We start from the raw sequence: 24,328 nt of genomic DNA on the forward strand, positions 1-24,328 counted from the left end.
ACCTAGTATGATAACTACGAATCATTTACGACATAGTATAACTAGTAAGAATTTCTACAAATAAACAATGACCTAGTATGGTTACTAAGAATCATATAAGACCTAGTATGACTAGTAAGATATTATACAAATAATTAAAGACGTTGTATGATTACTACGAATCATTTACGAACTAGTATGACTAGTAAGAATTTATACGAAAAATAAAGACGTAGTATGATTACTACGAATCATATACGACCTAGTATGACTAGCAAGAATTTATACAAATTGATAATGACCTAGTATGATTACTACGAATCATATACGACCTAGTAAGACTACCAAGAATTTATGGAAACAATTAATGACCTAGTATGATTACTACGAATCATATACGACCTAGTATGACTAGTAAGAATTTATACAAATAAATAATGACCGAGTATGATTACTACGAATAATATACGACCTAGTATGACTAGTAAGAATTTATACAAAAAATAATGACCTAGTACGACTACTACGAGTCATATACGACCTTGTATGACTAGTTTGAATTTATAAAAACAATTAATGACCTAGTATGATTACTACGAATCATATACGACCTAGTATGACTAGTAAGAATTTATACAAATAATTAAAGACGTAGTATGATTACTACGAATAATATACGAACTAGTACGACTAGTATGAATTTATACAAATTAATAATGACCTAGTAAGATTACTACGAATCATATACGACCTAGTATGACTACCAAGTAATTATAGAAACAATTAATGACCTAGTATGATTACTACGAATCATTTACGACCTAGTATGACTAGTAAGAATTTATACAAATAATTATTGACCTAGTATGATTACTACGAATCACATACGACCTAGTATGACTAGTAAGATATTATACAAATAATTAAAGACGTTGTATGATTACTACGAATCATTTACGAACTAGTATGACTAGTAAGAATTTATACAAAAAATTAAAGACGTAGTATGATTACTACGAATCATATACGACCTAGTATGACTAGCAAGAATTTATACAAATTAATAATGACCTAGTATGATTACTACGAATCATATACGACCTAGTATGACTACCAAGAATTTATAGAAACAATTAATGACCTAGTATGATTACTACGAATCATATACGACCTAGTATGACTAGCAAGAATTTATACAAATTTATAATGACCTAGCATGATTACTACGAATCATATACGACCTAGTATGACTACCAAGAATTTATAGAAACAATTAATGACCTAGTATGATTACTACGAATCATATACGACCTTGTATGACTAGTTTGAATTTATACAAATAATTAATGACCTAGTATGATAACTACGAATCATTTACGACATAGTATAACTAGTAAGAATTTCTACAAATAAACAATGACCTAGTATGGTTACTAACAATCATATAAGACCTAGTATGACTAGTAAGATATTACACAAATAATTAAAGACGTTGTATGATTACTACGAATCATTTACGAACTAGTATGACTAGTAAGAATTTATACAAAACATTAAAGACGTAGTATGATTACTACGAATCATATACGACCTAGTATGACTAGCAATAATTTATACAAATTAATAATGACCTAGTATGATTACTACGAATCATATACGACCTAGTAAGACTACCAAGAATTTATAGAAACAATTAATGACCTAGTATGATTACTACGAATCATATACGACCTAGTATGACTAGTAAGAATTTATACAAATAAATAATGACCGAGTATGATTACTACGACTAATATACGACCTAGTATGACTAGTAAGAATTTATACAAAAAAATAATGACCTAGTACGACTACTACGAGTCATATACGACCTTGTATGACTAGTTTGAATTTATAAAAACAATTAATGACCTAGTATGATTACTACGAATCATATACGACCTAGTATGACTAGTAAGAATTTATACAAATAATTAAAGACGTAGTATGATTACTACGAATAATATACGAACTAGTACGACTAGTATGAATTTATACAAATTAATAATGACCTAGTAAGATTACTACGAATCGTATACGACCTAGTATGACTACCAAGAATTTATAGAAACAATTAATGACCTAGTATGATTACTACGAATCATTTACGACCTAGTATGACTAGTAAGAATTTATACAAATAATTATTGACCTAGTATGATTACTACGAATCACATACGACCTAGTATGACTAGTAAGATATTATACAAATAATTAAAGACGTTGTATGATTACTACGAATCATTTACGAACTAGTATGACTAGTAAGAATTTATACAAAAAATTAAAGACGTAGTATGATTACTACGAATCATATACGACCTAGTATGACTAGCAAGAATTTATACAAATTAATAATGACCTAGTATGATTACTACGAATCATATACGACCTAGTATGACTACCAAGAATTTATAGAAACAATTAATGACCTAGTATGATTACTACGAATCATATACGACCTAGTATGACTAGCAAGAATTTATACAAATTTATAATGACCTAGCATGATTACTACGAATCATATACGACCTTGTATGACTAGTTTGAATTTATACAAATAATTAATGACCTAGTATGATAACTACGAATCATTTACGACATAGTATAACTAGTAAGAATTTCTACAAATAAACAATGACATAGTATGGTTACTAAGAATCATATAAGACCTAGTATGACTAGTAAGATATTACACAAATAATTAAAGACGTTGTATGATTACTACGAATCATTTACGAACTAGTATGACTAGTAAGAATTTATACAAAAAATTAAAGACCTAGTATGATTACTACGAATCATATACGACCTAGTATGACTAGCAAGAATTTATACAAATTAATAATGACCTAGTATGATTACTACGAATCATATACGACCTAGTAAGACTACCAAGAATTTATAGAAACAATTAATGACCTAGTATGATTACTACGAATCATATACGACCTAGTATGACTAGTAAGAATTTATACAAATAAATAATGACGGAGTATGATTACTACGAATAATATACGACCTAGTATGACTAGTAAGAATTTATACAAAAAAATAATGACCTAGTACGACTACTACGAGTCATATACGACCTTGTACGACTAGTTTGAATTTATAAAAACAATTAATGACCTAGTATGATTACTACGAATCATATACGACCTAGTATGACTGGTAAGAATTTATACAAATAATTAAAGACGTAGTATGATTACTACGAATAATATACGAACTAGTATGACTATTATGAATTTATACAAATTAATAATGACCTAGTAAGATTACTACGAATCATATACGACCTAGTATGACTACCAAGAATTTATAGAAACAATTAATGACCTAGTATGATTACTACGAATCATTTACGACCTAGTATGACTAGTAAGAATTTATACAAATAATTACTGACCTAGTATGATTACTACGAATCACATACGACCTAGTATGACTAGTAAGATATTATACAAATAATTAAAGACGTTGTATGATTACTACGAATCATTTACGAACTAGTATGACTAGTAAGAATTTATACAAAAAATTAAAGACGTAGTATGATTACTACGAATTATATACGACCTAGTATGACTAGCAAGAATTTATACAAATTAATAATGACCTAGTATGATTACTACGAATCATATACGACCTAGTATGACTACCAAGAATTTATAGAAACAATTAATGACCTAGTATGATTACTACGAATCATTTACGACCTAGTATGACTAGTAAGAATTTTTACAAAAAAATAATGATCTATTATGATTACTACGAATCATATACGACCTTGTATGACTAGTTTGAATTTATACAAATAATTAGTGACCTAGTATGATAACTACGAATCATTTACGACATAGTATAAATAGTAAGAATTTCTACAAATAAACAATGACCTAGTATGGTTACTACGAATCATATACGACCTAGTATGACTAGTGAGAATTTATACAAATAATTAAAGACGTAGTATGATTACTACGAATCATTTACCATCTAGTATGACTAGTAAGAATCTATACAACTGAATATTGACCTAGTATGATTACTACGAATCATTTACGACCTAGTATGACTAGTAAGAATTTATACAAATAATTATTGACCTAGTATGATTACTACGAATCACATACAACCTAGTATGACTAGTAAGATATTATACAAATAATTAAAGACGTTGTATGATTACTACGAATCATTTACGAACTAGTATGACTAGTAAGAATTTATACAAAAAATTAAAGACGTAGTATGATTACTACGAATTATATACGACCTAGTATGACTAGCAAGAATTTATACAAATTAATAATGACCTAGTATGATTACTACGAATCATATACGACCTAGTATGACTACCAAGAATTTATAGAAACAATTAATGACCTAGTTTGATTACTACGAATCATTTACGACCTAGTATGACTAGTAAGAATTTTTACAAATAAATAATGATCTATTATGATTACTACGAATCATATACGACCTTGTATGACTAGTTTGAATTTATACAAATAATTAGTGACCTAGTATGATAACTACGAATCATTTACGACATAGTATAACTAGTAAGAATTTCTACAAATAAACAATGACCTAGTATGGTTACTACGAATCATATACGACCTAGTATGACTAGTACGAATTTATACAAATAATTAAAGACGTAGTATGATTACTACGAATCATTTACCATCTAGTATGACTAGTAAGAATCTATACAACTGAATATTGACCTAGTATGATTACTACGAATCATATACGACCTAGTATGACTAGTAAGAATTTATACAAATAATTAAAGACGTAGTATGATTACTACGAATAATATACGAACTAGTATGACTAGTATGAATTTATACAAATTAATAATGACCTAGTAAGATTACTACGAATCATATACGACCTAGTATGACTACCAAGAATTTATAGAAACAATTAATGACCTAGTATGATTACTACGAATCATTTACGACCTAGTATGACTAGTAAGAATTTATACAAATAATTATTGACCTAGTATGATTACTACGAATCACATACGACCTTGTATGACTAGTAAGATATTATACAAATAATTAAAGACGTTGTATGATTACTACGAATCATTTACGAACTAGTATGACTAGTAAGAATTTATACAAAAAAATAAAGACGTAGTATGATTACTACGAATCATATACGACCTAGTATGACTAGCAAGAATTTATACAAATTAATAATGACCTAGTATGATTACTACGAATCATATACGACCTAGTATGACTACCAAGAATTTATAGAAACAATTAATGACCTAGTATGATTACTACGAATCATTTACGACCTAGTATGACTAGTAAGAATTTTTACAAAAAAATAATGATCTATTATGATTACTACGAATCATATACGACCTTGTATGGCTAGTTTGAATTTATACAAATAATTAGTGACCTAGTATGATAACTACGAATCATTTACGACATAGTATAAATAGTAAGAATTTCTACAAATAAACAATGACCTAGTATGGTTACTACGAATCATATACGACCTAGTATGACTAGTGAGAATTTATACAAATAATTAAAGACGTAGTATGATTACTACGAATCATTTACCATCTAGTATGACTAGTAAGAATCTATACAACTGAATATTGACCTAGTATGATTACTACGAATCATTTACGACCTAGTATGACTAGTAAGAGTTTATACAAATAATTATTGACCTAGTATGATTACTACAAATCACATACGTTCTAGTATGACTAGTAAGATATTATACAAATAATTAAAGACGTTGTATGATTACTACGAATCATTTACGAACTAGTATGACTGGTAAGAATTTATACAAAAAATTAAAGACGTAGTATGATTACTACGAATTATATACGACCTAGTATGACTAGCAAGAACTTATACAAATTAATAATGACCTAGTATGATTACTACGAATCATATACGACCTAGTATGACTACCAAGAATTTATAGAAACAATTAATGACCTAGTATGATTACTACGAATCATTTACGACCTAGTATGACTAGTAAGAATGTTTACAAATAAATAATGATCTATTATGATTACTACGAATCATATACGACCTTGTATGACTAGTTTGAATTTATACAAATAATTAGTGACCTAGTATGATAACTACGAATCATTTACGACATAGTATAACTAGTAAGAATTTCTACAAATAAACAATGACCTAGTATGGTTACTACGAATCATATACGACCTAGTATGAATAGTAAGAATTTATTAATTTGTATAAATTCATACTAGTCATACTAGTTCGTATATTATTCGTAGTAATCATACTACGTCTTAGTATACGACCTAGTATGACTAGTAAGAATTTATACAAATAATTAAAGACGTAGTATGATTACTACGAATCATTTACCATCTAGTATGACTAGTAAGAATCTATACAACTGAATATTGACCTAGTATGATTACTACGAATCATATACGACCTAGTATGACTAGTAAGAATTTATACAAATAATTAAAGACGTAGTATGATTACTACGAATAATATACGAACTAGTATGACTAGTATGAATTTATACAAATTAATAATGACCTAGTAAGATTACTACGAATCATTTACGACCTAGTATGACTACCAAGAATTTATAGAAACAATTAATGACCTAGTATGATTACTACGAATCATTTACGACCTAGTATGACTAGTAAGAATTTATACAAATAATTATTGACCTAGTATGATTACTACGAATCACATACGACCTAGTATGACTAGTAAGATATTATACAAATAATTAAAGACGTTGTATGATTACTACGAATCATTTACGAACTAGTATGACTAGTAAGAATTTATACAAAAAATTAAAGACGTAGTATGATTACTACGAATTATATACGACCTAGTATGATTAGCAAGAATTTATACAAATTAATAATGACCTAGTATGATTACTACGAATCATATACGACCTAGTATGACTACCAAGAATTTATAGAAACAATTAATGACCTAGTATGATTACTACGAATCATTTACGACCTAGTATGACTAGTAAGAATTTTTACAAAAAAATAATGATCTATTATGATTACTACGAATCATATACGACCTTGTATGACTAGTTTGAATTTATACAAATAATTAGTGACCTAGTATGATAACTACGAATCATTTACGACATAGTATAAATAGTAAGAATTTCTACAAATAAACAATGACCTAGTATGGTTACTACGAATCATATACGACCTAGTATGACTAGTGAGAATTTATACAAATAATTAAAGACGTAGTATGATTACTACGAATCATTTACCATCTAGTATGACTAGTAAGAATCTATACAACTGAATTTTGACCTAGTATGATTACTACGAATCATTTACGACCTAGTATGACTAGTAAGAATTTATACAAATAATTATTGACCTAGTATGATTACTACGAATCACATACGACCTAGTATGACTAGTAAGATATTATACAAATAATTAAAGACGTTGTATGATTACTACGAATCATTTACGAACTAGTATGACTAGTAAGAATTTATACAAAAAATTAAAGACGTAGTATGAATACTACGAATTATATACGACCTAGTATGACTAGCAAGAATTTATACAAATTAATAATGACCTAGTATGATTACTACGAATCATATACGACCTAGTTTGACTACCAAGAATTTATAGAAACAATTAATGACCTAGTATGATTACTACGAATCACATACGACCTAGTATCACTAGTAAGATATTATACAAATAATTAAAGACGTTGTATGATTACTACGAATCGTTTACGAACTAGTATGACTAGCAAGAAATTATACAAATAATTATTGACCTAGTATGATTACTACGAATCACATACGACCTAGTATGACAAGTAAGATATTATACAAATAATTAAAGACGTTGTATGATTACTACGAATCATTTACGAACTAGTATGACTAGTAAGAATTTATACAAAAAATTAAAGACGTAGTATGATTACTACGAATTATATACGACCTAGTATGACTAGCAAGAATTTATACAAATTAATAATGACCTAGTATGATTACTACGAATCATTTACGACCTAGTATGACTAGTAAGAATTTTTACAAATAAATAATGATCTATTATGATTACTACGAATCATATACGACCTTGTATGACTAGTTTGAATTTATACAAATAATTAGTGACCTAGTATGATAACTACGAATCATTTACGACATAGTATAACTAGTAAGAATTTCTACAAAAAAACAATGACCTAGTATGGTTACTACGAATCATATACGACCTAGTATGACTAGTAAGAATTCATACAAATAATTAAAGACGTAGTATGATTACTACGAATCATTTACCATCTAGTATGACTAGTAAGAATCTATACAACTGAATATTGACCTAGTATGATTACTACGAATCATATACGACCTAGTATGACCAGTAAGAATTTATACAAATAATTAAAGACGTAGTATGATTACTACGAATAATATACGAACTAGTATGACTAGTATGAATTTATACAAATTATTAATGACCTAGTATGATTACTACAAATCATATACGACCTAGTATGACTACCAAGAATTTATAGAAACAATTAATGACCTAGTATGATTACTACGAATCATTTACGACCTAGTATGACTAGTAAGAAATTATACAAATAAATAATGATCTATTATGATTACTACGAACCATATACGACCTTGTATGACTAGTTTGAATTTATACAAATAATTAATGACCTAGTATGATAACTACGAATCATTTACGACATAGTATAACTAGTAAGAATTTCTACAAATAAACAATGACCTAGTATGGTTACCAAAAATCATATAAGACCTAGTATGACTAGTAAGAATTTATACAAATAAATAATGACCTAGTATGATTACTACGAATCATATACGACCTAGTATGACTAGTAAGAATTTATACAAATAATTAAAGACGTAGTATGATTACTACGAATCATTTACCATCTAGTATGACTAGTAAGAATCTATACAACTGAATATTGACCTAGTATGATTACTACGAATCATATACGACCTAGTATGACTAGTAAGAATTTATACAAATTATTAATGACTTATTATGATTACTACGAATCATATACGACCTAGTATGACTAGTAAGAATTTATACAAATAAATAATGACCGAGTATGATTACTACGAATAATATACGACCTAGTATAACTAGTAAGAATTTATACAAAAAAAATGACCTAGTACGACTACTACGAGTCATATACGACCTTGTATGACTAGTTTGAATTTATAAGAAAAATTATTGACCTAGTATGATTACAACGAATCATATACGACCTAGTATGACTAGTTAGAATTTATACAAATAAATAAAGACGTAGTATGATTATTACGAATCATATATGACCTAGTATGTCTAGTAAGAGTTTGTACAAATAATTAATGACCTAGTATGATTACTACGAATCATATACGACACAGTATGACTAGTAAGAATTTATACAAATAATTATAGACGTAGTATGATTACTACGAATCATTTACCACCTAGTATGACTAGTAAGAATTTATACAAATAATTATTGACCTAGTATGATTACTACGAATCATATACGACCTAGTATGACTAGTAAGAATTTCTACAAATAATTAATGACCTAGTATGATAACTACGAATCATTTACGACATAGTATAACTAGTAAGAATTTCTACAAATAAACAATGACCTAGTATGGTTACTAAGAATCATATAAGACCTAATATGACTAGTAAGATATTATACAAATAATTAAAGACGTTGTATGATTACTACGAATCATTTACGAACTAGTATGACTAGTAAGAATTTATACAAAAAATTAAAGACGTAGTATGATTACTACGAATCATATACGACCTAGTATGACTAGCAAGAATTTATACAAATTAATAATGACCTAGTATGATTACTACGAATCATATAAGACCTAGTAAGACTACCAAGAATTTATAGAAACAATTAATGACCTAGTATGATTACTACGAATCATATACGACCTAGTATGACTAGTAAGAATTTATACAAATAAATAATGACCGAGTATGATTACTACGAATAATATACGACCTAGTATGACTAGTAAGAATTTATACAAAAAAATAATGACCTAGTACGACTACTACGAGTCATATACGACCTTGTATGACTAGTAAGAATTTATACAAATAAATAATGACCTAGTATGATTACTACGAATCATATACGACCTAGTATGACTAGTAAGAATTCATACAAATAATTAAAGACGTAGTATGATTACTACGAATAATATACGAACTAGTATGACTAGTATGAATTTATACAAATTAATAATGACCTAGTAAGATTACTACGAATCATATACGACCTAGTATGACTACCAAGAATTTATAGAAGCAATTAATGACCTAGTATGATTACTACGAATCATTTACGACCTAGTATGACTAGTAAGAATTTATACAAATAATTAATGACCTAGTATGATTACTACGAATCGCATACGACCTAGTATGACTAGTAAGATATTATACAAATAATTAAAGACGTTGTATGATTACTACGAATCATTTACGAACTAGTATGACTAGTAAGAATTTATACAAAAAATTAAAGACGTAGTATGATTACTACGAATCATATACGACCTAGTATGACTAGCAAGAATTTATACAAATTAATAATGACCTAGTATGATTACTACGAATCATATACGACCTAGTATGACTACCAAGAATTTATAGAAACAATTAATGACCTAGAATGATTACTACGAATCATATACGACCTAGTATGACTAGCAAGAATTTATACAAATTAATAATGACCTAGTATGATTACTACGAATCATATACGACCTAGTATGACTACCAAGAATTTATAGTAACAATTAATGACCTAGTATGATTACTACAAATCATTTACGACCTAGTATGACTAGTAAGAATTTATACAAATAAATAATGATCTATTATGATTACTACGAGGCATATACGACCTTGTATGACTAGTTTGAATTTATACAATTAATTAATGACCTAGTATGATAACTACGAATCATTTACGACATAGTATAACTAGTAAGAATTTCTACAAATAAACAATGACCTAGTATGGTTACTAAGAATCATATAAGACCTAGTATGACTAGTAAGATATTATACAAATAATTAAAGACGTTGTATGATTACTACGAATCATTTACGAACTAGTATGACTAGTAAGAATTTATACATAAAATTGAAGACGTAGTATGATTACTACGAATCATATACGACCTAGTATGACTAGCAAGAATTTATACAAATAAATAATGATCTATTATGATTACTACGAGGCATATACGACCTTGTATGACTAGTTTGAATTTATACAATTAATTAATGACCTAGTATGATAACTACGAATCATTTACGACATAGTATAACTAGTAAGAATTTCTACAAATAAACAATGACCTAGTATGGTTACTAAGAATCATATAAGACCTAGTATGACTAGTAAGATATTATACAAATAATTAAAGACGTTGTATGATTACTACGAATCATTTACGAACTAGTATGACTAGTAAGAATTTATACATAAAATTGAAGACGTAGTATGATTACTACGAATCATATACGACCTAGTATGACTAGCAAGAATTTATACAAATTAATAATGACCTAGTATGATTACTACGAATCATATACGACCTAGTAAGACTACCAAGAATTTATAGAAACAATTAATGACCTAGTATGATTACTACGAATCATATACGACCTAGTATGACTAGTAAGAATTTATACAAATAAATAATGACCGAGTATGATTACTACGAATAATATACGACCTAGTATGACTAGTAAGAATTTATACAAAAAAATAATGACCTAGTACGACTACTACGAGTCATATACGACCTTGTATGACTAGTTTGAATTTATAAAAACAAATAATGACCTAGTATGATTACTACGAGTCATATACGACCTAGTATGACTAGTAAGAATTTATACAAATAATTAAAGACGTAGTATGATTTCTACGAATAATATACGAACTAGTATGACTAGTATGATTTTATACAAATTAATAATGACCTAGTAAGATTACTACGAATCATATACGACCTAGTATGACTACCAAGAAATTATAGAAACAATTAATGACCTAGTATGATTACTACGAATCCTTTACGACCTAGTATGACTAGTAAGAATTTATACAAATAATAATTGACCTAGTATGATTACTACGAATCACATACGACCTAGTATGACTAGTAAGACATTATACAAATAATTAAAGACGTTGTATGATTACTACGAATCATTTACGAACTAGTATGACTAGTAAGAATTTATACAAAAAATTAAAGACGTAGTATGATTACTACGAATCATATACGACCTAGTATGACTAGCAAGAATTTATACAAATTAATAATGACCTAGTATGATTACTACGAATCATATACGACCTAGTATGACTACCAAGAATTTATAGAAACAATTAATGACCTATTATGATTACTACGAATCATTTACGACCTAGTATGACTAGTAAGAATTTTTACAAATAAATAATGATCTATTATGATTACTACGAACCATATACGACCTTGTATGACTAGTTTGAATTTATACAAATAATTAATGACCTAGTATGATAACTACGAATCATTTACGACATAGTATAACTAGTAAGAGTTTCTACAAATAAACAATGACCTAGTATGGTTACTAAGAATCATATAAGACCTAGTATGACTAGTAAGAATTTATACAAATAAATAATGACCTAGTATGATTACTACGAATCATATACGACCTAGTATGACTAGTAAGAATTTATACAAATAATTAAAGACGTAGTATGATTACTACGAATCATTTACCATCTAGTATGACTAGTAAGAATCTAAACAACTGAATATTGACCTAGTATGATTACTACGAATCATATACGACCTAGTATGACTAGTAAGAATTTATACAAATAATTAAAGAAGTAGTATGATTACTACGAATAATATACGAACTAGTATGACTAGTATGAATTTATACAAATTAATAATGACCTAGTATGATTACTATGAATCATATACGACCTAGTATGACTACCAAGAATTTATAGAAACAATTAATGACCTAGTATGATTACTACAAATCATTTACGACCTAGTATGACTAGTAAGAATTTAGACAAATAAATAATGATCTATTATGATTAATACGAACCATATACGACCTTGTATGGCTAGTTTGAATTTATACAAATAATTAATGACCTAGTATGATAACTACAAATCATTTACGACATAGTATAACTAGTAAGAATTTCTACAAATAAACAATGACCTAGTATGGTTACTAAGAATCATATAAGACCTAGTATGACTAGTAAGAATTTATACAAATAAATAATGACCTAGTATGATTACTACGAATCATATACGACCTAGTATGACTAGTAAGAATTTATACAAATAATTAAAGACGTAGTATGATTACTACGAATCATTTACCATCTAGTATGACTAGTAAGAATCTATACAACTGAAAATTGACCTAGTATGATTACTACGAATCATATACGACCTAGTATGACTAGTAAGAATTTATACAAATTATTAATGACTTAGTATGATTACTACAAATCATATACGACCTAGTATGACTAGTAAGAATTTATACAAATAAATAATGACCGAGTATGATTACTACGAATAATATACGACCTAGTATAACTAGTAAGAATTTATACAAAAAAATAATGACCTAGTACGACTACTACGAGTCATATACGACCTTGTATGACTAGTTTGAATTTACAAAAAAAATTATTGACCTAGTTTGATTACAACGAATCATATACGACCTAGTATGACTAGTTAGAATTTATACAAATAATTAAAGACGTAGTATGATTATTACGAATCATATACGACCTAGTATGTCTAGTAAGAGTTTGTACAAATAATTAATGACCTAGTATGATTATTACGAATCATATACGACACAGTATGACTAGTAAGAATTTATACAAATAATTATAGACGTAGTATGATTACTACGAATCATTTACCACCTAGTATGACTAGTAGGAATTTATACAAATAATTATTGACCTAGTATGATTACTACGAATCATATACGACCTAGTATGACTAGTAAGATATTATACAAATAATTAAAGACGTTGTATGATTACTACGAATCATTTACGAACTAGTATGACTAGTAAGAATTTATACAAAAAATTAAAGACGTAGTATGATTACTACGAATCATATACGACCTAGTATGACTAGTAAGAATTTATACAAATTAATAATGACCTAGTATGATTACTACGAATCATATACGACCTAGTATGACTACCAAGAATTTATAGAAACAATTAATGACCTAGTATGATTACTGGGAATCATTTACGACCTAGTATGACTAGTAAGAATTTATACAAATAAATAATGATCTATTAGGATTACTACGAATCATATACGACCTTGTATGACTAGTTTGAATTTATACAAATAATTAATGACCTAGTATGATAACTACGAATCATTTACGACATAGTATAACTAGTAAGAATTTCTACAAAAAAACAATGACCTAGTATGGTTACTAAGAATCATATAAGACCTAGTATGACTAGTAAGAATTTATACAAATAAATAATGACCTAGTATGATTACTACGAATCATATACGACCTAGTATGACTAGTAAGAATTTATACAAATAATTAAAGACGTAGTATGATTACTACAAATCATTTACCACCTAGTATGACTAGTAAGAATCTATACAACTGAATATTGACCTAGTATGATTACTACGAATCATATACGACCTAGTATGACTAGTAAGAGTTTATACAAATTATTAATGACTTAGTATGATTACTACGAATCATATACGACCTAGTATGACTAGTAAGAATTTATACAAATAAATAATGACCGAGTATGATTACTACGAATAATATACGACCTATTATGACTAGTAAGAATTTATACAAGAAAATAATGACCTAGTACGACTACTACGAGTCATATACGACCTTGTATGACTAGTTTGAATTTATAAAAACAATTAATGACCTAGTATGATTACTACGAATCATATACGACCTACTATGACTAGTAAGAATTTATAAAAATAATTAAAGACGTAGTATGATTACTACGAATAATATACGAACTAGTATGACTAGTATGAATTTATAGAACTAAAAAATGACTTAGTATGATTAATACGAATCATATACGACTTAGTATGACTAGTAAGAATTTATTCGAATAAATAATGACCTAGTATGATTACTACAAATCATATACGACCTTGTATGACTAGTTTGAATTTATAAAAAAATTATTGACCTAGTATGATTACAACGAATCATATACGACCTAGTATGACTAGTTAGAATTTATACAAATAATTAATGACCTAGTATGATTACTACGAATCATATACGACCTAGTTTGACTAGTAAGAATTTATACAAATAATTAAAGACGTAGTATGATTACTACGAATAATATACGAACTAGTATGACTAGTATGAATTTATAGAACTAAAAAATGACCTAGTATGATTAACACGAATCATATACGACCTAGTATGACTAGTAAGAATTTATTCGAATAAATAATGACCTAGTATGATTACTACAAATCATATACGACCTTGTACGACTAGTTTGAATTTATAAAAAAATTATTGACCTAGTATGATTACAACGAATCATATACGACCTAGTATGACTAGTTAGAATTTATACAAATAATTAAAGACGTAGTATGATTATTACAAATCATATACGAACTAGTATGACCAGTAAAAATTTATACAAATAAATAATGACCTAGTATGATTACTGCGAATCATATACGACCTAGTATGACTAGTAAGAATTTATACAAATAATTAATGACCTAATGTAATTACTAAGAATCATATACGACCTAGTATGACTAGTAGGAATTTTGTATGATGAACAACCCGGGAAGATAAACAAAATAGGCACCTCAGATTAGAAAAAAAAAGCGTCAAAGAACATTCAATGAGTGGCAGAAAATTACCAAATATTTTTGTTTTCTTTCACTTTTGAGGATTTGAAATAACGTAAGAGACCGCAAGACTAACTATTACCTTGAAAAGGCAAAGAATTGTAACTATTCTTGCAAAGCAGCTTTTTACTTTTATCTTTTTATGCAAATACAGAGCCCTGTTAGGTCATATTTATTTACACCTGGGCATTTTCAGCTTTTTGTTAGTAACCCCAGCCGAAGAAATTTGGCAAAAATATCTAAAATATTCGTAAACTAGCATTGATAAATCGGAAAATTCACAAACCTCACCTAAAATCGATTTAATAAGTTAAATAATAAAATGTATCCTTCGGGGCACGCAATGGGGGAGGACTTTTGGTGTTACTGAGTTTGCAACGGCGGGGGAGGGGCAGACTTTTTTGATTTTTGTATTTGGCTGGCCAAAACGCCAAAAAATTACATGAATTTCGAAAAAATTTCTGTTGCAAACCCAGTGACAAAGGCCTAACGTGCCCAGTAAGACATCTTACTACAAAGAATTTTCTAAATTTAACTCACATACGTATTTTAGTAAAAGCAAGACTTTGTTTTAAGACTTCATTGATATTATATTACTTATCATGTAAATTTCTTTGATGAATTCGATGTTTCCTTGAGGGTGAATGTGGTTCCTGTCCATTGTATTGACCCTAACAGTTTTTACAATTACTAAACAAAATATACTTTTACGGATTCAAGTCCATAATTCCGGCTAATATTCTTTGAAACAAATTAGCACTAGCCTATTTTGCATTAACATTAGGCGTGCTAATCTTCAGCTGGCGCTTGAACTGTCCGGGTCGAGGATCAATTGGAAGAGAATGTAAGATAAGCAGTAAAACTTTTTAACCGCAATTTTTGTTACATAATTTTGAGGTGAAATGCGGTGAAATTATGTAATTTCACCTCTAGAGTAAGCGGTGAATTTACAAAAATTCACCGAATTTCTCCCCCAGGGGTTGCGAACCTTTCACCGCCTGCATGTCATCCACTTTTTCTTCCACTGCACCATCTCTCACTAACTTCTAGTTTTTTGTTTTGAATATTAATCAAATTCACTATACTCTCTGTAAATCATGCGCGGTGAATTTTTTTAAGATTTGCGATTTTTAACTGTGAAGTTACACATTTTTCCGGTGATATGTGGTGATTTTTTGTCAGTTTTCCGCTTACTTTAGTGGTTAAATTACATAAACTCACCGTTTAGAAGAATTTGTCTAAAAGATATAAGATAAGAGGGTAGTTTTAGGGGTGGGGGTTAATCTTTTACTCCTCATTAATTTCACCGCATTCACTGCTGATCTCACACAACATTAACAGTTTTTCTAAGCGATGAAATTGTGTAAGTTCACCACTAAGTTAAGCAGTGAATTTATGTGATTTCATTACAATCACTGGTTATGTCACCGCCTTCATAATTTGGACACTTTTCAGATCGGTGAATTTATGTAAAATGCAGCGGTAAAATTTTGTGGTTTCACCGCCACCAGGCGATAATTTTTTTTCACCGCATTCACCTCCTGATTTCTGTAATTTCACCGCATTCACCGCTTATCATACAAAACTTCCCGCATTCACCGCATAATTTTCTTGCTCACACAAGTTATTTATATTTTTAGGAAGAAAACAACCAAAACAAAATTTTAAAATGTGATTCTTTAAGAAATTTGTTGATGTTTTTTATATTATTATTGTTTGAATGATTTGAAATATTTTTTGTTTCAGTTATATTTAACCGTATGGTTATAGTTTTAATTTACTTGTTGCAAAAAAAATTGCGTTGAATGGCGGTGACACCGCGACCCGGGTGTTTATTAATTCGGCCATTTTGTATAATTGCTTCTGTCCCAAAACTGCCTTGTCTTCCGAGATAAGACTCAACACACGCATAACCAAAAGCATACCAAAGGTTATATTAAACTCTAATATATTTATGGATTATTCATGTTTACGTTCTATGTTCATATGTTGCAAGTGAACAGAAATAATCATCAATGATCTTTTCGTAGAACAACACTCTAAAAAATGTTTAGGTAATTTTACCTGCAACGTTTGCAGGTAAGCAAAATTGCAGGTATCATTACCTGTAAAATTACCTGCAAAAAATTGATGCGTGCAATTTACCTAGAATACGTTACCTAGAATTTACCTGCAAACTCAAACAACAAAACTATATTAAGTATGTAGCTAAAATTGAAAAAAAAACATCTTAAAAAATCTTATTGAAGTTTAGATAATATTCCTCAATGGAACATTAAAAGGAAACAAAGTCAGTCCGAGCAGAAAACTAGAAAAATTCAGCAAAAACTAATATGCCCTATATCATCTTTAATCCTTGCTGTCGGTAACTAGTTTTGGCGTGCTCCTCTTGAATTTTCATTTTGTGTTTACATGGCTGAAACTGGCTGTTCAGATAATAAGGGGCGGGAACATATTGTATGAAATTGTGACCACATATCCATTATTTTCCTCTGTATTTTCTCTTGCGGTTTCAAAAAGGACCATTTTGCGATCTTCAAAAAGCTATCCATCGACCCAAAAATACCTCTGCCATAATTGACAACAATGTTAGTAGCTATCGGTAACCCATCAGACTATGTGAAGGACCATCAGATATTGTTCAACGACTCCACAACCAAATTTTATATGTTCAATGTCGAGAATAGTTATTCAAAGCAATCTGATTCGCAAAACGCAAAAATAAATGTTTAAAAGCACAAAATCAAAAAACAAAACATTCAAAGGCGAAAATGAGACAGTTTTGGTCCATGAAACCAGTTTTGAGATGAATAGAATGTATTCTTTTAGCAAAACTTTTTCGAAGCAGACAATTGGTTTTTGGGGGGTAATTTGGATCATTTAGGTAAAAGTCTACTCTCTAATGCGTTAAATAGGGATAACTTGCCGTGTAAACAAAACTAATAATGTGTTTATAACTCTCGTTGTTTGAACTTAGGGTTTGAAAAAGCGTGAAACCACAAAAAACGTTGCAAAAAAAGTCAGTCTGATTGAAATTTACGAACAGTTTTCAATATATTCTATAAAGAGAAGTGCGCATGGTTGCCAGTGGAAGTTGATTTTGGTGATCATCTCATAAACTTGACACTGTACTTCTTCTGCAAAGAAATTATTACAGCCAAAAAAATGAAGGAAAATGATGGAGAAAATTCTGACCACAGATCCATTATTTTCCTCTGTATTTTCTCTTGCGGTTTCAAAAAAGACCATTTTGCGATCTTCAAAAAGCTATCCGTCGACCCAAAAACTTCTCTGTCATAACTGACAACAATGTTAGTAGCTATCGGTAGCCTATCAGACTAAGTGAAGGACCCTCAGATATTGTCCAACGACTCCACAACCAAACTTTATATGTTCAATGTCGAGAATAGTTATTCAAAGCAATCTGATTCGCAAAGCGCAAAAATAAACGTTTATAAGCACAAAATGAAACAACAAAACGTTCAAATGCGAAACAAGAAACAGTTTCGGGCCATGAAACCAGTTTTGAGATGAATAGAATGTATTCGCTTAGCAAAACTTTTTCGAAGCAGAAAATTGGTTTTTGGGGTAATTTGGATCATTTAGGTAAAAGTCTACTCTCTAATGCGTTAAATAGGGATAACTTGCCGTGTAAACAAAACTAATAATGTGTTTATAACTCTCGTTGTTTGAACTTGGGGCTTGAAAAGGTGTGAAACCACAAAAAACGTTGCAAAAAAAGTCAGTCTGATTGAAATTTACGAACAGTTTTCAATATATTCTATAAAGAGAAGTGCGCATGGTTGCCAGTGGAAGTTGATTTTGGTGATCATCTCATAAACTTGACACTGTACTTCTTTAGCAAGGAAATCATTATAGCCAAAAAAGTTGAAGGAAAATGATGTAGAAAATTCTGACCACAGATCCATTTTTTTTCCTCTGTATTTTCTCTTGCGGTTTCAAAAAAGACCATTTTGCGATCTTCAAAAAGCTATCCGTCGACCCAAAAACTTCTCTGTCATAATTGACAACAATGTTAGTAGCTATCGGTAGCCTATCAGACTAAATGAAAGACCCTCAGATATTGTCCAACGACTCCACAACCAAACTTTATATGTTCAATGTCGAGAATTGTTATTCAAAGCAATCTGATTCGCAAAACGCAAACATAAATGTCTATAAGAACAGAATGGAAAAACAAAACTTTCAAAAGAGAAACAAGAGACAGTTTTGGGCCATGAAACCAGTTTTCAGATGAATAGAATGTATTCGCTTAGCAAAACTTTTTCGAAGCAGAAAATTGGTTTTTGGGGTAATTTGGATCATTTAGGTAAAAGTCTACTCTCTAATGCGTTAAATTGGGATAACTTGCCACGTAAACAAAACTAATAATGTGTTTGTGACTCTCGTTGTTTGAAGCTGAGGTTTGAAAAGGTGTCAAACCACAAAAAACGTTGAAAGATGAAGTCAGTCTGATTGAAATCTACGAACAGTTTTAAATATATTCTATAAAGAGAAGTGCGCATGGTTGCCAGTGAAAGCTGATTTTTGTGATAATCTCATAAACTTGACACTGTACTTTTTCAGCAGAGAAATTTTTATAGCCAAAAAACTGGAAGGAAATGATGTAGAAAACTCTGACCACAGATCCATTATTTTCCTCTGTATTTTCTCTTGCGGTTTCAAAAAAGACCATTTTGCGATCTTCAAAAAGCTATCCATCGACCCAAAAATATCTCTGTCATAATTGACAACAATGTTAGTAGCTATCGGTAACCCATCAGACTTTGTGAAGCAACATCAGATATTGTCCAACGACTCCACAACCAAACTTTATATGTTCAATGTCGAGAATCGTTATTCAAAGCAATCTGATTCGCAAAACGCAAACATAAATGTTTATAAGTACAAAATCAAAAAACAAAACTTTCAAAAGAGAAAAAAGAGACAGTTTTGGGCCATGAAACCAGTTTTGAGATGAATAGAATATATTCGCTTAGCAAAACTTTTTCGAAGCAGAAAATTGGTTATTGGGGTAATTTGGATCATTTAGGTAAAAGTCTACTCTCTAATGCGTTAAATAGGGATAACTTGCCACGTGAACAAAACTAATAATGTGTTCGTGACTCTCGTTGTTTGAACTTGAGGTTTGAAAAGGTGTCAAACCACAAAAAACGTTGAAAGATGAAGTCAGTCTGATTGAAATCTACGAACAGTTTTAAATATATTCTATAAAGAGAAGTGCGCATGGTTGCCAGTGAGAGTTGATTTTGGTGATCATCTCATAAACTTGACACTGTACTTTTTCAGCTAAGAAATTATTATAGCCAAAAAACAGGAAGGAAATGGTGTAGAAAACTCTGACCACAGATCCATTGTTTTCCTCTGTATTTTCTCTTGCGGTTTCAAAAAAGACCATTTTGCGATCTTCAAAAAGCTATTCATCGACCCAAAAACATCTCTATCATAATTGACAAAACTGTTAGTAGCTTTCGGTAACCTATCAGACTAAGTGAAGGACCATCAGATATTGTCCAACGACTCCACAACCAAACTTTATATGTTCAATGTCGAGAATCGTTATTCAAAGCAATCTGATTCGCAAAACGCAAAAATAAATGTTTATAAGCACAAAATCAAACAGCAAAACGTTCAAATTTGAAACAAGAGACAGTTTTGGGCCATGAAACCAGTTTTGAGATGAATAGAATGTATTCGCTTAGGAAAATTTTTTTTGAAGCAGAAAATTGGTTTTTGGGGTAATTTGGATCATTTAGGTAAAAGTCTACTCTCTAATGCGTTAAATAGGGATAACTTGCCACGTAAACAAAACTAATTATATGTTTATGACTCTCGTTGTTTGAACTTGAGGTTTGAAAAGGTGTCAAACCACAAAAAACGTTGAAAAAAAGTCAGTCTGATTGAAATCTACGAACAGTTTCCATTATATTCTATAAAGAGAAGTGCGCATGGTTGCCAGTGGAAGTTGAATTTGGTGATCGTCTCGTAAACTTGACACTGTACTTGCTCAAAAAAGAAAATATTATAGCCAAAAAAGTGGAAGGAAAACGATGTAGAAAGTTGTGACCACAGATCACTTATTTTTCTCTGTATTTTCTGTTGCGGTTTTAAAAAAGACCATTTTGCGATCTTCAAAAAGCTATCCATCGACCCAAAAATATCTCTGTCATAATTGACAACATTGTTAGTAGCTATCGGTAACCCATCAGACTATGTGAAGCACCATCAGATATTGTCCAACGACTCCACAACCAAACTTTATATGTTCAATGTCGAGAATCGTTATTCAAAGCAATCTGATTCGCAAAACGCAAACATAAATGTTTATAAGTACAAAATCAAAAAACAAAACTTTCAAAAGAGAAACAAGAGACAGTTTTGGGCCATGAAACCAGTTTTGAGATGAATAGAATATATTCGCTTAGCAAAACTTTTTCGAAGCAGAAAATTGGTTATTGGGGTAATTTGGATAATTTAGGTAAAACTCTACTCTCTAATGCGTTAAATAGGGATAACTTGCCACGTAAACAAAACTAATAAAGTTTTTGTGACTCTCGTTGTTTGAAGCTGAGGTTTGAAAAGGTGTCAAACTACAAAAAACTTTGAAAGATGAAGTCAGTCTGATTGAAATCTACGAACAGTTTTAAATATATTCTATAAAGAGAAGTGCGCATGATTGCCAGTGAAAGTTGATTTTGGTGATCATCTCATAAACTTGACACTGTACTTTTTCAGCTAAGAAATTATTATAGCCAAAAAACTGGAAGGAAATGATGTAGAAAACTCTGACCACAGATTCATTATTTTCCTCTGTATTTTCTCTTGCGGTTTCAAAAAAGACCATTTTGCGATCTTCAAAAAGCCATCCATCGACCCAAAAATATCTCTATCATAATTGACAAAATTTTTAGTAGCTTTCGGTAACCTATCAGACTAAGTGAAGGACCATCAGATATTGTCCAACGACTCCACAACCAAACTTTATATGTTCAATGTCGAGAATCGTTATTCAAAGCAATCTGATTCGCAAAACGCAAAAATAAATGTTTATAAGCACAAAATCAAACAGCAAAACGTTCAAATTTGAAACAAGAGACAGTTTTGGGCCATGAAACCAGTTTTGAGATGAATAGAATGTATTCGCTTAGGAAAATTTTTTTTGAAGCAGAAAATTGGTTTTTGGGGTAATTTGGATCATTTAGGTAAAAGTCTACTCTCTAATGCGTTAAATAGGGATAACTTGCCACGTAAACAAAACTAATTATATGTTTATGACTCTCGTTGTTTGAACTTGAGGTTTGAAAAGGTGTCAAACCACAAAAAACGTTGAAAAAAAGTCAGTCTGATTGAAATCTACGAACAGTTTCCATTATATTCTATAAAGAGAAGTGCGCATGGTTGCCAGTGGAAGTTGAATTTGGTGATCGTCTCGTAAACTTGACACTGTACTTGCTCAAAAAAGAAAATATTATAGCCAAAAAAGTGGAAGGAAAACGATGTAGAAAGTTGTGACCACAGATCACTTATTTTTCTCTGTATTTTCTGTTGCGGTTTTAAAAAAGACCATTTTGCGATCTTCAAAAAGCTATCCATCGACCCAAAAATATCTCTGTCATAATTGACAACATTGTTAGTAGCTATCGGTAACCCATCAGACTATGTGAAGCACCATCAGATATTGTCCAACGACTCCACAACCAAACTTTATATGTTCAATGTCGAGAATCGTTATTCAAAGCAATCTGATTCGCAAAACGCAAACATAAATGTTTATAAGTACAAAATCAAAAAACAAAACTTTCAAAAGAGAAACAAGAGACAGTTTTGGGCCATGAAACCAGTTTTGAGATGAATAGAATATATTCGCTTAGCAAAACTTTTTCGAAGCAGAAAATTGGTTATTGGGGTAATTTGGATAATTTAGGTAAAACTCTACTCTCTAATGCGTTAAATAGGGATAACTTGCCACGTAAACAAAACTAATAAAGTTTTTGTGACTCTCGTTGTTTGAAGCTGAGGTTTGAAAAGGTGTCAAACTACAAAAAACTTTGAAAGATGAAGTCAGTCTGATTGAAATCTACGAACAGTTTTAAATATATTCTATAAAGAGAAGTGCGCATGATTGCCAGTGAAAGTTGATTTTGGTGATCATCTCATAAACTTGACACTGTACTTTTTCAGCTAA

At 29.9% G+C, this 24,328-nt stretch overlaps 1 protein-coding gene across 1 annotated transcript in view; it reads right to left on the bottom strand.

Moving 5' to 3' along the window:
* Positions 1-16,434, bottom strand: part of LOC142340386 (cilia- and flagella-associated protein 43-like) — a 62,987-nt gene extending 46,553 nt beyond the window's left edge. Inside the window, exon 1 of the mRNA XM_075390963.1 lies at positions 16,423-16,434. The gene's annotated coding sequence lies outside the window, so the exon portion shown is untranslated. The remainder of the gene's footprint in view (positions 1-16,422) is intronic.
* Positions 16,435-24,328: the final 7,894 nt, after the last annotated feature.

The sequence above is a fragment of the Convolutriloba macropyga genome, chromosome 5, assembly GCF_964194025.1.
Source record: "Convolutriloba macropyga chromosome 5, txConMacr16.3, whole genome shotgun sequence".
NCBI lineage: Eukaryota > Metazoa > Xenacoelomorpha > Acoela > Convolutidae > Convolutriloba > Convolutriloba macropyga.